Source organism: Lactuca sativa, chromosome 8, assembly GCF_002870075.4.
Source record: "Lactuca sativa cultivar Salinas chromosome 8, Lsat_Salinas_v11, whole genome shotgun sequence".
Lineage (NCBI taxonomy): Eukaryota > Viridiplantae > Streptophyta > Magnoliopsida > Asterales > Asteraceae > Lactuca > Lactuca sativa.
This window is the reverse complement of record NC_056630.2, coordinates 190328449-190345416: the sequence shown is the minus strand read 5'-3', so window position 1 is coordinate 190345416 and position 16968 is coordinate 190328449.

Sequence of the window (16968 nt, the reverse complement as noted above, 5' to 3'; positions counted from 1 at the left end):
TATTTATTTATTTATTTTTTTCCTACCGAATCCAAGGGGATGCAGTATATCAGCAATATTTCATAAAACATAAATGGATGTTATATGAGAACCTTCTATTTTTTTTTACCTAATCCTAGGGGAAGCAGGAAATATATTTAGTAAAACATAAATGGAAGTAATAAGAGAACCTAAAAATCAGCCTCATTTAGCTAAATTAGAAAAACTTACAGCAACCAAGAAAACTAACACTACAAGAATAAAGTCCTTTAGTGGCGACAAAGCATAGGTATTAGTGGCGACGGGTCGCCGCGAAAAGGTCGTCGTTGTTGGTTCATCGATAATACTCAAAAAGTCACCGCTAATGCTATGCGTCGCCGTTAAATGTGTCAACCATTATATATATATATATATATATATATATATATATATATATATATATATATATATATATATATATATATATATATATATATATATATATATATATATATATATAGTTGTACGAAATATGAATTACAAATCAATAGATCGAAACATAAATTTAATAATACGATATTAATCGCAAAATATTAATCAACCGTTCAAGTACAAATATGTTGGAATTTTACAAACATTACATAAATCCTAAAACTAGCTACATGTCATCATCGCTCTGCTTGTTCTCCCATCTTTCCCTCTAGTATCACTTCTTCGTGGTGTCAATGATAGAAACCGTTCTTCAAGTGCCACACTACATATTGAGTCTCTTAGCATTGTTTGAACCATATCCAACTACAAAAGAAGCAACATAATACCAAACTACAAATTACAAACGTATAGCTAAACTAACGATCACCAAGCTACAAAATACCATATATAATATCAAACTATGACCAAACTAACAATTACCAACATACAATTTATTACCAAACTAACGATTAGCAACATACAAACTATTACTAAACTAACAATTACCATCATATCAAACCATTACCAAAGTAACAATTAACAAAACATAACAAAACAAACAATTACAAAACCAAAAATACCAACATATCAAACTATAACCAAACTAATAATTAACAACATATAAACTATTACCAAACTGACAATTACTAACATATTAAACTATTACATAAATAACCATTACCAAAACATAACCAAACTAACAATTACCAAACTATAAAATACCAATATATCAAACTATATGCAAACTAACAATTACCAACATATAAACTATTACCAAACTAATAATTACCAAAACATAACCAAACTCACAATTACCAAATATAAGCAACTAACAATTACAAACTACAAATACCAACACATCAAACTATAACAAAGTGTATATCAAATAATTTAAAATCAGATAGTCTTGTTGCCTTTGATTGTGGCTGTGACAATGGTGGCGGTTGTGATGGTTTTTCCCTATCGTACATAGACACAACCGTAGAAGGTTTGCGCTCGATGCTTTTAACATGGTCGTGTCGAAGTCCCAAAATGTTTTCAAAATCATGTAACATCCGGATTTTCAGGTACATTATTTATTCATTCATTTTTGGAGATTTTGGGAGGGACTCGGCGAGTTGATGCTTAGACTCGCCGAGTAGTGTCGCGATTTTCCATCCGGGTTAATGATCGGACTCGGCGAGTCGACTAGTGGACTCGGCGAGTCCACGTTGTTTAATAAAACCCTAATTTCCGGGGATTGAGACCTATTTAAAGGCCCTTATGGCCTTCATTTGCGACTACCAGTTGATAGAGAGAGACCCCATAGTGTGTGAGCGTTTTGAGAGAGAAAGGAAGCCATTTTTGATCCTTGTGTAGGTGATTTTGCAAGAAGAAGGTGACCAAGGCAAGAGGAAACTGAAGAGGGTGCTAATCTATGGATTTCAGAGCTTAAGGACTTCATCTTGAGGTATATATTCGATCCTTCTTCAGTTTTGGATGTTAATCCTTGAGAGTTAGGGTTTCTAGCCCATTTAAAGTATGATTGTTAGTGCAATTGGTCCCTTATTGTGTTGAGGTTGCGGATCTGGATCCAAAGAGGTCCAGATATCTAAGCCCCTTGATCTTTATGGGGTGTCATTGGGTTATATGAGCTTAGGGTGGCATATTGAGGCCATTTCTTCAAATAAAGCCATTGGGACCTTGCATGGGCATCAAGATCCAAACTTTACGTGTTTTTATTGCTTTAGGAGGCCAGATCTATGAGTTAGAGGAACGGATCTGACCTCAGGAGCTCATTTGAGCTCAAGCATGGCATGAACTCCCCGAGTACCAAGAGCAGACTCGGCGAGTAGGGTTAGGGTTTCCCCATAGTTCACTCAGTGAGTACTTACCGAGTTGGGGGAATGACTCAGTGAGTCAGAAGGAATTAGAGGACTGAAGTTCAAGGCGGAACTCGCCGAGTTCATAATGGGACTCGGCGAGTTGAGTCGGGGTGGCCTCGCGATTCTTGCCAGGTGTAACCCGTCGAGCAGGGGAAAGACTCGACGTGTCATGTAGGACTAGAGGGACAGTGGACACACATAGACTGGCCGAGTCACCCAAGTGCACTCGGCAAGTCGGGTCAAAGTCTGACCGTTGACTTTGTTGACTTTGAGGGTTTGGTCAACAATGGGGTCTTTGTGTCAAGAGAGGGTTGAGTCTAGTCTCGAGAGTTATATTTATGAGAGTATTTTACTTTATGTGATTAGGCGGAGGCTAGACCATATTTCCATCGAGTCGGAGATTTACCAAGACATCTGAGGTGAGTCTTCTCACTATACTTACCTAGAGTGGTAACAGAGTTATGTGCTAGTATACTGCTGAGTTATGTGCCAGTGTATTTGTATGCTATTTATGTGTGTTATTGTGATATGTGATATGCATGATTTAGAGTTTCCAGAGATAGGACCAGTGGGTCCATAGTGTTAGGGCTAGAGAGCCCACAGAGAGTTGGTCAAACTAAATGTTGTTAGACCAAATAAACAATTATAAATCGGTGGGTTCAAATATCTATTTCATAACACACGGCTTTATATATATATATATATATATATATATATATATATATATATATATATATATATATATATATATATATATATATATATATATATATATATATAGGGAAGGGTTACTTGAAAACAAAAAAACCCAAAAAATCATTAAAAAAAAATGCATAAAAAAATATCAAGACATCACAAAACTTTTTTTGAATTTTTTTATTAAAAAATCGTAGCATTTTTTAAAAATTCACTGAAAAGAAATCATTTTTGTTTTGTAAAAAAAAAAAATTCAGCGATTTTAACCTAAAAGTTGCGATTTTTGATAAAAAAATTCAAAAACAAGTTTTGTGATCTGTAAGTATTTTTTTATGCATTTTAATGAATTTTAGGGTTTTTTGTTTTCCATAGAACCTAAACATATATATATATATATATATATATATATATATATATATATATATATATATATATATATATATATATATATATATATATAAAGCTTCGTTATAAATCGAACGATAAGATATTCTTGTTTTATCATTGCGAATAAACAATTAGCATACAACAAATACAAACACTACGAACTTAAACTCGACAAACCATAAAAGATTTAATGATTAGGCTCAAATATCTTCTATTCGTGCTAAATGTTGTTAGACCAAATAAACAATTATAAATCGTTGGGTTCAAATATCTATTTCATAACACACGGCTTTATATATATATATATATATATATATATATATATATATATATATATATATATATATATATATATATATAGAAATTTTGTGATCTGTAAGTATTTTTTTATGCATTTTAATGAATTATAGGGTTTTTGTTTTCCATAGAACCTAAACCTATATATATATATATATATATATATATATATATATATATATATATATATATATATATATATATATATATATATATATATATATATATATATATAAAGCTTCGTTATAAATTGAACGATAAGATATTTTTGTTTTATCATTGCGAATAAACAATTAGCATACAACAAATACAAACACTACGAACTTAAGCTCAACAAACCATAAAAGATTTAATGATTGGGCTCAAATATCTTCTATTCGTGCTATTAGGCCTTATGACCCAATATCATGATTTCTTGGGCCTAATATAATCACACATGTTTATTGGGCTTCTGGTGACCCAATTGCATGCCTAACGGACCCTCAATGGCTTTTACATGCTGGCGAGCCTTAGTGGCCCAATTGCATTGCTAGTATGGTCCAAAGTCTGTCGTATGTGTGATGGACTAACGCGTATGTCGCATACTCGACAGCCTAAAATAACATACATGATTAGTGGGCCTCTGTTACCCTTTTGTCTTCGTCTGTTAGGCTTACCTTTTGGTTTAAGTAAAAAAAAAACAGGTTGTCAAACAAGGTTAATCAAATTCAGTTGGATTTAGTGGGAAATAACGGGTGACACCAAAGAGTGTCGGTCGTAGTCTGTATTTATAAAAAGAGTCTCCTAGAGGGAGAGCGAGAGTTTGTGTATAGATGTATACGGGGGTGACTCCACCACACCTAAGATGTTCGCTATAGTTAGACTCGGCCAGTCTCGGGTGACCAAATCTTAATTCAATATCGGCGTTCGCAAGAATGCCAAGACAGACGAATTAGTCATTATTATGCATGGTTATAGCAACTCACATAGAGATCCAACACCATCTAAGTAATCATAGGTAATCATATCCATTCGATTGTGACGATACAATAATACAAAAAGATCATACTATTTACATCGGAAAACATCGGATTTTCCTGGGGAACAACATTTTTCACTTTTACTTTCAACAACTATAATACAAAAATTTATTATGAGAAACATATCACTTTTACACGTTTGAAATCATTCACGCATATACTTATGGATCATCACACTTATTTAGTAAACAATTTCCATTTCAGGAAATATCGGATTTTCTGGGTTTTACAAACTATACAAACATTCTCATATCAAACCTGCTTATGAACTCACCAACATTATATATGTTGACCTTTTTCAAAATAATTTGTATTCTCAGGTAACAGATTGTAATACTCATAAAATTTACGCCAATTTAAAACATTTTAATCCATTCAAAAACCAAATCACAAAATCATGAAATATGAGGAGCGGTACGATCACGCCTTTGCCTTGCCACGATCTCCTGATGTACCTGAAACAATAAAGTGAAACTGAAAGCCCGGAATCTTAGTGAGTTCCACCAAAATACCCATACACACATAACCATACACATACAACAATGAACAGCATACTATAGGCCCAATCAACCATCCGGTTGGAATACTCCTGGCCCTCAACCTTTGGGTTGGAATGCCAACATACTACGAGACCAATCATCCTATCAGGATGGAGTACTTTCGGCCCACACCTACACATACAACAACAACTACTATGGGTTCAATCATCCCTCAGGATGAAATAGCCGAGGCCGTCAACCATCGGGTTGGAATGCCAACCTACTATGAGTCCAATCATCCTACCAGGATGGAATATTCGTGGGCTACAACCATCAGGTTGGAATGCCCTACCTACTACGAGTCCAATCATCCTACCGGGATGGAATACTCCTGGCCCACAACCATGTGCACCTATCAGATAATCACATAACAGTCTACAGAAACAACATACTAGGGCCCTATCATCCTACCGGGATGGAATACCCTCTACTATTGCTCAAACATGTGCACATATAACAGGTAATCTCCTACCAGCATTTACACAGTCAGACCAACTATAGGTCACTAAGCATAGTCACATCTAATCTACCAGGATTCTGATTTAACAATCAATACTAACACACAATCATCCTTTCTACCAAAATGCCAACTAACATATAATAGCAGTAACTATCTCAAATAGCAATCAAAGGGTCGGCCTTGGTGCCTTAGACCCTTGGGTATAATGAGGATAACTCACCTTGCAAATGTCGAACCGAAGCACGAAAGCACAATCCTGAAGCACTGCTCCAGTCTCCAACACCTATAGCCATCAATGGTCCATTGACATAAATACCCAATTTACCAATATACCCTTGAAGATCAAACATGTTAGAGTCAAAGTCCTGGCCAAAGTCAACCTTCCTGATTGAACCTACTCGCCAAGTCGACCCATTGACTCACTGGGCTCTTAAACTCAGAATACTCTCATATCATGACCCGACTCGCCGAGTCACCCCATGACTCGCCGAGTCCATCAATCTCCGAGTCCTATCCTGTCCAACTCACTGAGTCACCAATCAACTTACTGATCCGAGTCTTAACCATATGAGGTTGGGGGTTCTGCGCTATAACTCGCCAAGTCCAAGAACAGACTCGCCGAGTCCACAATAATCTTCATCAGACTCGCCAAGTTGTTCATCTAACTCGTCGAGTCCATGTCCACCATCATATGACTCTGCGAGTCAACCCATGAGACTCGCCGAGTCTCTTCAGTCCTTCATCCATACAGTCACTTTTTGAGCCATGCGGAGGCTCCATACTGAGATCCATCCTCCTAGGGCATGACTCTCACGTAAAGCTGCCAACTTTACATGAGTATAAGGTGTTATTGGCCCACAACAAGCTCGGGCTAGGGTTTAAGGCAAGAATGCTTCACAACCAAACCAAGGGCTGATGCTTTATGATTTCCTGGACCTAGGCAAGTCTAGATCTGAAGTTGCAACCTCAAATCTAGACCCATAATCTGAAATGGATCTTAAACATACTAAAATGGCCCCAAATCCATCCATAAGTTGATCTAGAAAGGAAGGGATCAAGGTAACAACTTGTTACCTCAAAAGTGTGCCCAAACTGAAGTAGATTCTGGATCTATATGAGTCCCTTGATGCTATACACTTGATCTACAAGCCTCCTTTGCTAGAATCTCCTTCCAAAGCTTCCAAGCTCACTCCAAAGGCTCACAAACGATTTTAGGGTTTTTTGACTCTCAAGGGGTAACAAGTAGGCTGAGGTGAGGACTTAAGGTCCTTTAAATAGGGTGCAAACCATAAGATTAGGGTTTTCTCTTCCCAGCACCAACTCGTCGAGTCCACCTGCCGACTCGGCGAGTTGGTCACTTAACTCACGACCAGAACCCGTTCCAACTCGACGAGTAATCGGACCTACTCGTCGAGTAGCTTCCTCAATTTACACTTTAAGCCCTTAAATCATATTTCTGAAGTTTGGGATGTTACACAGATAAGTTGAAGAAAATTACCAAGTACGTTAGGATGTTATGTTTTGTGACTCTCAAATAATTTATGCAATGGATATATAATATTTAGACAATGTACTTGATGTGAACAAGGTCAGTTGTAATGTATTAATGCATGGTGATGTTTATGTTATGTTTCATGTATATTCATTGTGATGATATTTCAATTTAAGTCACACGAACCCCCTGAAGTTTTCGCCGTCTGGTTCGGGGGTGTGACAGGTTGGTATCAGAGCTTTGTTTATAGTGAACTAGCATATCTAATCATAGATGATATGTAACTATAAACACAATGGGGCTAAATAACTCTGAACAGAGTAAATAAAATACTTACCTATGTGCGCATTTTAGAATAACAACATGATACTAAACAATAAAAGTCTTTGGGGGATTTGGACATTACGAATTAACATAGGCAGTTATGTCATTGTATCGGGGATCAATATAGCCTGATAAACTACATTCATTCAATGTCCGATCAACATATGTTTGGGAAAAATCGTGATGTCAATAAACTGAAAGCTTACCATCTAACTATCCAAATAGGTTAGAGGAACTAAACTTAAGAAAAATAAACATGGTAGGAGTATTTTAAGAATGTTATCCTTATACACCCCAACACACACACTTTTCACACCTACACTTCCCCCGCAGGCGATATGGCAGGAATGCAGCAAGACAACCCCTACTATCAAGCTCTAGTGGTCTATGGAGAGACTGAGGTAGGTCTAGATGACAATCCTAAAGAAAACCCTGAAGGAGGCCCTGCAATGGGTCAGGAAGTGGTACCCGGAGTGGAACCAGAAGAGTACGTGGTAACTAATTATGAATATGTCGAATCTGACTGGGAAACCCTATTAGACCCACACACGATTCAGGAAAGCGATATAGACTACATACACTCTCTTGAGAAAGAAATAGCCAATCTCAAGCGTCAACACTTTGCGGCCAAAGCTAGAGCCGTTTGAGCTGAGCAAAGGGAAAAAGTAATCACCCAGGACGTGAATGAGCTAGCTGAACTCCTGATACGCCAACTTGACAATTGAGTATCATCATCATCATAACTGATAGAACGTACTCTACTACTTGCTATTATAGATTCGACGGTATGTAGGGTCAGCCGTATCTCCTACTAGTATTGTGTTTCTATGGATATTATGTCATAATACTGTCAGATCGTACATTTTCCTATAAAATGTTTGCCCTTCCGGAAAATTTTCCTGTATTAAAAATGGCTATTTCTAGTAGAAATGCTATATGTTTTAATATGAGGTTTCACTAATGTGCACAAACAAACCATCGAAACCGTTAGATACTCAAGAACCTTGAAACCAAAATAACCTATGAACCCTATGAATAAGACTTAATATTCGTGGCAAGTTTACAAATTACCTACTATCATAAACATACCATAGGAATATAGATCGAAACATTGTGAAACATACGACAAAACGTGAAAGTTACGGAGCACTACCGGAAATGACCATCGTTGCTTACAATCATGTTTATCATCATGCAGCAGGAGATGTCATTCCAAAGAAATAACAAGCACACCCGTGAAGCACCACTCTTGCAGATGGACCTTACTACATTCCAAGTTTCTGTCACCGATGCCGTAACCGCTGCTATGGCACAAATCAACGCAAACAACACCAATAGAGGAGGAAATAGCATTGATAAATCCATCCATAGGAACAAGCACGGAGAGCAACAAGTAATCACTTATCAAGGCACTCCAAACCCCAAGCTTAAGAGCAGGAAGCGAGAGTCAGGGAATAAGAGGAAGGGACAGCCAACTCGAGGGTCCATGACAACTACTACACCAACACCAGGAAGAACATATGTTGGAAGTCTTCCAAAATGCAACAAATGCAGTTTCCATCATCATGGAAAATGTAGGGAGATGCATTGTACCAGTTGCAACAGAAAAGGTCACACGGCAAGATATTGTAGGACTCATCCCCAACAATACCAACGGCTGACCAACAACAACAACAACAACCGCAACAACAATGTGACAGGGGTTAGTTACACTTGTTACAAATATGGAGGAATCGGTCATTTCAGACGCAACTGCCTTAATGCTAAAACCCAAGGAGCGGGAGGATCAGGAAGGGTTTTGACTGTAGGACAAGGCAAAGCAGTCCAAGACCCTACCGTTGTCACCAGTACATTCCCACTTAACAACTCTTTCGCCTACCTCTTATTCAATAATGAAGCTGAGTGAAGCTTCGTTAGTAACATATTCAAACACTTACTAAAACAACAACCCCAGAGGCTAAACTAAGCCTAAACGGTGGAGATAACTAATGAGAAAAAACTGAATCAACTAAAGATATTTATGTAGGGTGCACCTTAACACTAAACAACCACTCATTTCTAATAGGTTTGATGCTAGTAGATATTAGGAGTTTTGATGTGATAATCGGCATGGATTGGTTAAGCCCCACCCATCCTGACATTTTGTGTCGCGAGAAGGCCGTTCGCCTTTACCTCCCCAATCATGAAACCCTAAAACACACACACACACACACACACACACATATATATATATATATATATATATATATATCCATGGCAATAACCCTGGTGCCAATCTTCATCTCATTTAGTGCACCAAGGCACAAAAGTGCCTTCACAAGAAGAACTATACAGTCCTCGCCCATGTGGTGATGAAGCCAAGACAGAGGTAAACATTAAAGACATCCTAGTGGCCTGCGCTTTTCCCAGATGTATTTCCTAAAGACCTACCGGGAATACCTCTAGAAAGACGGGTCGAATTTCGAATCAACCTAATAAAAGGAACCACAATAATTGCCAATTCACCCTACAAGTTAGATCCCGCCGACGTTTAGGAGTTATCTAGTCAATTAAGATAATTTTTGAGTAAAGGATTCATAAGACCAAGCTTTTCACCCTAGAGGGAGAGCTCCCGTCTTGTTCATCAAGAAGACGGATCCTTCAACGTGTGCATCTATTGTAGGAAATTGAATAAACTCACTATCAAAACCGATACCCACTATTTCGGATTAACGACCTATTTGACCAGCTCCAAGGAGCTAGTTACTTCTCCAAAATAGATCGAAGATCCGGATATCACCAGCTCCAAGTCCAAGATGAGGACATTCCAAAAAAATTGCTTTCCGAACTCGATACGGTCATTTTGAATTTGGCGTGATGCCCTTCAATCTAACGAATGCCCCAACGGTATTCATGGACCCCACAAACCGAGTTTTCCAAACCATTCCTAGCCAACCCTTAGTTATTTTCCTCAATAACATACTCGTTTGCTCGCAAAACAAGAACAAACACTGTCAACCCCTACAACCTGGCCCGGAGACATCAAAACCAGGAAATACCACAAAGGAATCCGCTGCGTGGGATGGATAATACTTTCGAAGCCAAAGGGGGACGAAAATGGAGTTCGACCAGGCACCTATTTGGGTGATCGACGTTAGATTCACTAAGACTGCTCATTTCCTGCCAGTAAAGGGAACTTATAAAATAGAAAGATTAACCACGATATACATCAAGGAGGTAGTGAGACTTCATGGAGTGCCAATATCTATCATCTCGGATCAAGATAGTAGATTCACTTCATGCTTATGGCAATAACTTCAAAAGGCTATGGGAACACAACACAACATAAGCAATGCTTACCACCCACAGAAGGATGGTCAAAGTGAGCAAACCATTCAAACGCTTGAAGATATGTTTCGAGCATGTGTGATAGGCTTTGGAAGGTTGTGGGATACCCACTTACCTTTAATTGAATTTTTGTACGATAACGGTTATCACAAAAGCATCAAGGTTGCTCCCTTTGAAGTATTATATGGGCGTAAATGTAGATCACCGTTGCGCTGGGCTGAGGTAGGTGACACTCAGCTAGCAAGAGGTTAGACACCAAACAATGCATTAACAGGGACAGAAATCATATGTGAAACAACAAAAATGATAGTTCAAATCAGAGCTTGAATTCAGGCATCACGAGACCGACAGAAGACCTATGCTGATAAAAGGCGAAAGCCCCTATAATTTCAAGTCGGGGATCAAGTGTTATTGAAGGTCTCTCTGGAAAGGGGTGATTCGTTTTGGGAAACGGGGGAAAACTATACCCACGATACATTGGGCCATTTTAGATTCTAGCCCGAATCGGTCCGGTGGCCTATAGGCTGCGGCTACCTACCGAGCTCGGCAGCGTACACCCCGTGTTCCATGTTTCCAATCAGAAAAAGTGCTTACCTGATGAAACTCTTGTCATCCCACGGGAAGAAATCGAAATCAACGAGAATCTCCTGTTCATCGAGGAACCAGTTGAAATCATGGATAGGGAAGTGAAGAGTACTAAGCAAGGTCACATTCCGATTGTGAAAGTTCGATGGAACGCAAAGCGTGGACCAGAATTAACATGGGAATGCAAAGACTAGATGAAGCAAAAGTACCCTCATTTATTCTCGCATCCTCAAATCTAGCGTCAAAAATAATTTCGAGACGAAATTCCCTCTAACGGGGGGTTGATGTCACGACCAGGAAATTCTATGCTTTTGTAAACATGAACAAGGACAAAATTATAAACAAAATCTGGAAGCGTGCATGATGATTATTCAATGACAACAAAATTTCCATCAAAAACTCTATGCAAACACTTCAAATAGTCAAGTAAAGATTGGAAACCCTACAAATCCTGATTTAAGTCCAATATGGACTAGGATTTTCTTATTGGGCGTAATTGACCAGTAAGCTTCTAATTTGACTACTTTGGGCTTAGAATCCTTAAATGGGCTCTAATTGGACCCACTTTCATGATATTTAACATTTTTGCCATAATGGGCCTAAAATGAAATAAATTACTCTAATGGATCTTGTTGGGCCATAACGAATCTAATTAGCCCTAATGGGCCACAAACCTATTCTATTATACAAATTTGGTCCGTGAACATTCACAAGAGCCCAATGGACCGAAGAGATAATTCATAGGCTATATGATTTCAAGCAAAGATCAAGACTAGGCCCAAATTAATTTACTTGTGACTTTGAAGCCCATTTTGACCCTAGATAATATATATATATATATATATATATATATATATATATATATATATATATATATATATATATATATATATATATATATATATGTCACAACCAGGAAATTCTATGCTTTTGTAAACATTAACAAGGACAAAATTGTAAACAAAATCTGAAAGCGTGCATGATGATTATTCAATGACAACAAAATTTCCATCAAAAACTCTATGCAAACACTTCAAATAGTCAAGTAACGATTGGAAACTCTACAAATCCCGATTTAAGTCCAATATGGACTAGGATTCTCTTATTGGGACTAATGGACCAATAAGATTCCAATTTGATTACTTTGGGCTTAGAATCCTTAAATGGGCTCTAATTGGACCCACATTCATGATATTTAACATTTTAGGCCATAATGGGCCTAAAATGAAATAAATTGCTCTAATGAGTCTTGTTGGGCCATAACGAATCTAATTAGCCCTAATGGACCACAAACCTATTCTATTATACAAATTTGGTCCGTGACCATTCACAAGAGTCCAATGGACCAATGAGATAATTATTGGGCTATATGATTTCAACTATAGACCAAGAGTAGGCCCAAATTAATTTACTTGTTCCTTTTAAGCCCATTTTGGCCCTAGATAAAAAAAAACATATATATATATATATATATATATATATATATATATATATATATATATATAATAATGAAGTTGAGTGAAGCTTCATTAGTAACATATTCAAACACTTACTAAAACAACATCCCCAGATGCTAAACTAAGCCTTAACGGTGATGAGAAAAAAATCAAATCAACTAAAGATATTTATGTAGGGTGGACCTTAACACTAAACAACCATTCATTTCAAATAGGTTTGATGCTAGTAGTTATTAAGAGTTTTGATGTGATAATCGGCATGGATTGGTTAAGCCCCCACCATGCTAAAATCAAATCAACTAAAGATATTTATGTAGGGTGGACCTTAACACTAAACAACCATTCATTTCAAATAGGTTTGATGCTAGTAGTTATTAAGAGTTTTGATGTGATAATCGGCATGGATTGGTTAAGCCCCCACCATGCTGACATTTTGTGTCGCGAGAAGGCCGTTCGCCTTCACCTCCCCAATCGTGAAACCCTAAAGCACACACACACACACACACACATATATATATATCCATGGCGATAACCCTGGCGCCAATCTTCGTCTCTTTTAGTGCACCAAGGCACAAAAGTGCCTGCACAAGAAGAACTATGCAGTCCTCACCCATGTGGTGATGAAGCCAAGGAAGAGGTAAACATTAAAGACATCTTAGTGGGCTGCGCTTTTCCCATATGTATTTCCTGAAGACCTTCCGGGAATACCTCCAGAAAGACGGGTCGAATTTCGAATCAACCTAATAACATGAGCTACATCAATTGCCAATTCACCCTACAGGTTAGATCCCGCCAAAGTTTAGGATTTATCCAGTCAATTAAGAAAATTGTTGATCAAAGGATTCATCAGACCAAGCTTTTCACCCTGGAGGGAGAGCTCCCGTCTTGTTCATCAAGAAGACGGATCCTTCAGAGTGTGCATCTATTGTAGGAAATTGAATAAAGTCACTATGAAAACCGATACCCACTATTTCGGATTAACGACCTATTTGACCAGCTCCAAGGAGCTAGTTACTTCTCCAAAATATATCTAAGATCCGGATATCACCAGCTCCGAGTCCTAGATGAGGACATTCCAAAAAATTGCTTTCCGAACTCGATACGGTCATTTTGAATTTGTCGTGATGCCCTTCAATCTAATGAATGCCCCAACGGTATTCATGGACCCCACAAACCGAGTTTTCCAAACCATTCCTAGCTAACCCTTAGTTATTTTCCTCGATAACATACTCGTTTTCTCGCAAAACAAGAACAAACATTGTCAACCCCTACAACCTGGTCCGGAGACATCAAAACTAGGAAATACCACAAAGGAATGCGCTGCGTGGGATGGATAATACTTTCGAAGCCAAAGGGGGACGAAAATGGAGTTCGACCAGGCACCTATTTGGGCGATCGACGTTAGATTCACTAAGACTGCTCATTTCCTGCCAGTAAAGGGAACTTATAAAATAGAAAGATTAACCACGATATACATCAAGGAGGTAGTGAGACTTCATGGAGTGCCAATATCTATCATCTCGGATCAAGATAGTAGATTCACTTCATGCTTATGGCAATCACTTCAAAAGGCTATGGGAACACAACACGACATAAGCAATGCTTACCACCCACAGAAGGATGGTCAAAGTGAGCAAACCATTCAAACGCTTGAAGATATGTTTCGAGCATGTGTGATAGGCTTTGGAAGGTTGTGGGATACCCACTTACCTTTAATTGAATTTTTGTACGATAACGGTTATCACAAAAGCATCAAGGTTGTTCCCTTTGAAGCATTATATGGGCGTAAATGTAGATCACCGTTGCGCTGGGCTGAGGTAGGTGACACTCAGCTAGCAAGAGGTCAGACACCAAACAATGCTTTAACAGGGCCAGAAATCATATGTGAAACAACAAAAATGTTAGTTCAAATCAGAGCTTGAATTCAGGCATCACGAGACCGACAGAAGAGCTATGCTGATAAAAGGCGAAAGCCCCTATAATTTCAAGTCGGGGATCAAGTGTTATTGAAGGTCTCTCTGGAAAGGGGTGATTCGTTTTGGGAAACGGGGGAAAACTATACCCACGATACATTGGGCCATTTTAGATTCTAGCCCGAATCGGTCCAGTGGCCTATAGGCTGCGGCTACCTACCGAGCTCGGCAGCGTACACCCCGTGTTCCATGTTTCCAATTTAAAAAAGTGCTTACCTGATGAAACTCTTGTCATCCCATGGGAAGAAATCGAAATCAACGAGAATCTCCTGTTCATCGAGGAACCAGTTGAAATCATGGACAGGGAAGTGAAGAGTACTAAGCAAGGTCACATTCCGATTGTGAAAGTTCGATGGAACGCAAAGCGTGGACCAGAATTAACATGGGAATGCAAAGACTAGATGAAGCAAAAGTACCCTCATTTATTCTCGCATCCTCAAATCTAGCGTCAAATAGAATTTCGGGACGAAATTCTAACGGGGGATGATGTCACGACCAGGAAATTCTATGCTTTTGTAAACATGAACAAGGACAAAATTATAAACAAAATCTGGAAGCGTGCATGATGATTATTCAATGACAACAAAATTTCCATCAAAAACTCTATGCAAACACTTCAAATAGTCAAGTAAAGATTGGAAACCCTACAAATCCTGATTTAAGTCCAATATGGACTAGGATTTTCTTATTGGGCGTAATTGACCAGTAAGCTTCTAATTTGACTACTTTGGGCTTAGAATCCTTAAATGGGCTCTAATTGGACCCACTTTCATGATATTTAACATTTTTGCCATAATGGGCCTAAAATGAAATAAATTACTCTAATGGATCTTGTTGGGCCATAACGAATCTAATTAGCCCTAATGGGCCACAAACCTATTCTATTATACAAATTTGGTCCGTGAACATTCACAAGAGCCCAATGGACCGAAGAGATAATTCATAGGCTATATGATTTCAAGCAAAGATCAAGACTAGGCCCAAATTAATTTACTTGTGACTTTGAAGCCCATTTTGACCCTAGATAATATATATATATATATATATATATATATATATATATATATATATATATATATATATATATATATATATATGTCACAACCAGGAAATTCTATGCTTTTGTAAACATTAACAAGGACAAAATTGTAAACAAAATCTGAAAGCGTGCATGATGATTATTCAATGACAACAAAATTTCCATCAAAAACTCTATGCAAACACTTCAAATAGTCAAGTAACGGTTGGAAACTCTACAAATCCCGATTTAAGTCCAATATGGACTAGGATTCTCTTATTGGGACTAATGGACCAATAAGATTCCAATTTGATTACTTTGGGCTTAGAATCCTTAAATGGGCTCTAATTAGACCCACATTCATGATATTTAACATTTTAGGCCATAATGGGCCTAAAATGAAATAAATTGCTCTAATGAGTCTTGTTGGGCCATAACGAATCTAATTAGCCCTAATGGACCACAAACCTATTCTATTATACAAATTTGGTCCGTGAACATTCACAAGAGCCCAATGGACCAAAGAGATAATTATTGGGCTATATGATTTCAACTAAAGACCAAGAGTAGGCCCAAATTAATTTACTTGTTCCTTTTAAGCCGATTTTGGCCCAAGATAAAAAAAACATATATATATATATATATATATATATATATATATATATATATATATATATATATATATATATATATATATATATAATGAAGTTGAGTGAAGCTTCATTAGTAACATATTCAAACACTTACTAAAACAACATCCCCAGATGCTAAACTAAGCCTTAACGGTGGAGTTGACTAATGAGAAAAAAATCAAATCAACTAAAGATATTTATGTAGGGTGGACCTTAACACTAAACAACCATTCATTTCAAATAGGTTTGATGCTAGTAGTTATTAAGAGTTTTGATGCGATAATCGACATGGATTGGTTAAGCCCCCACCATGCTGACATTTTGTGTCGCGAGAAGGTCGTTCGCCTTCACCTCCCCCATCGTGAAACCCTAAAGCACACACACACACACACACACACACACACATATATATATATATATATATATATATATATATATATATATATATATATATATATATATCCATGG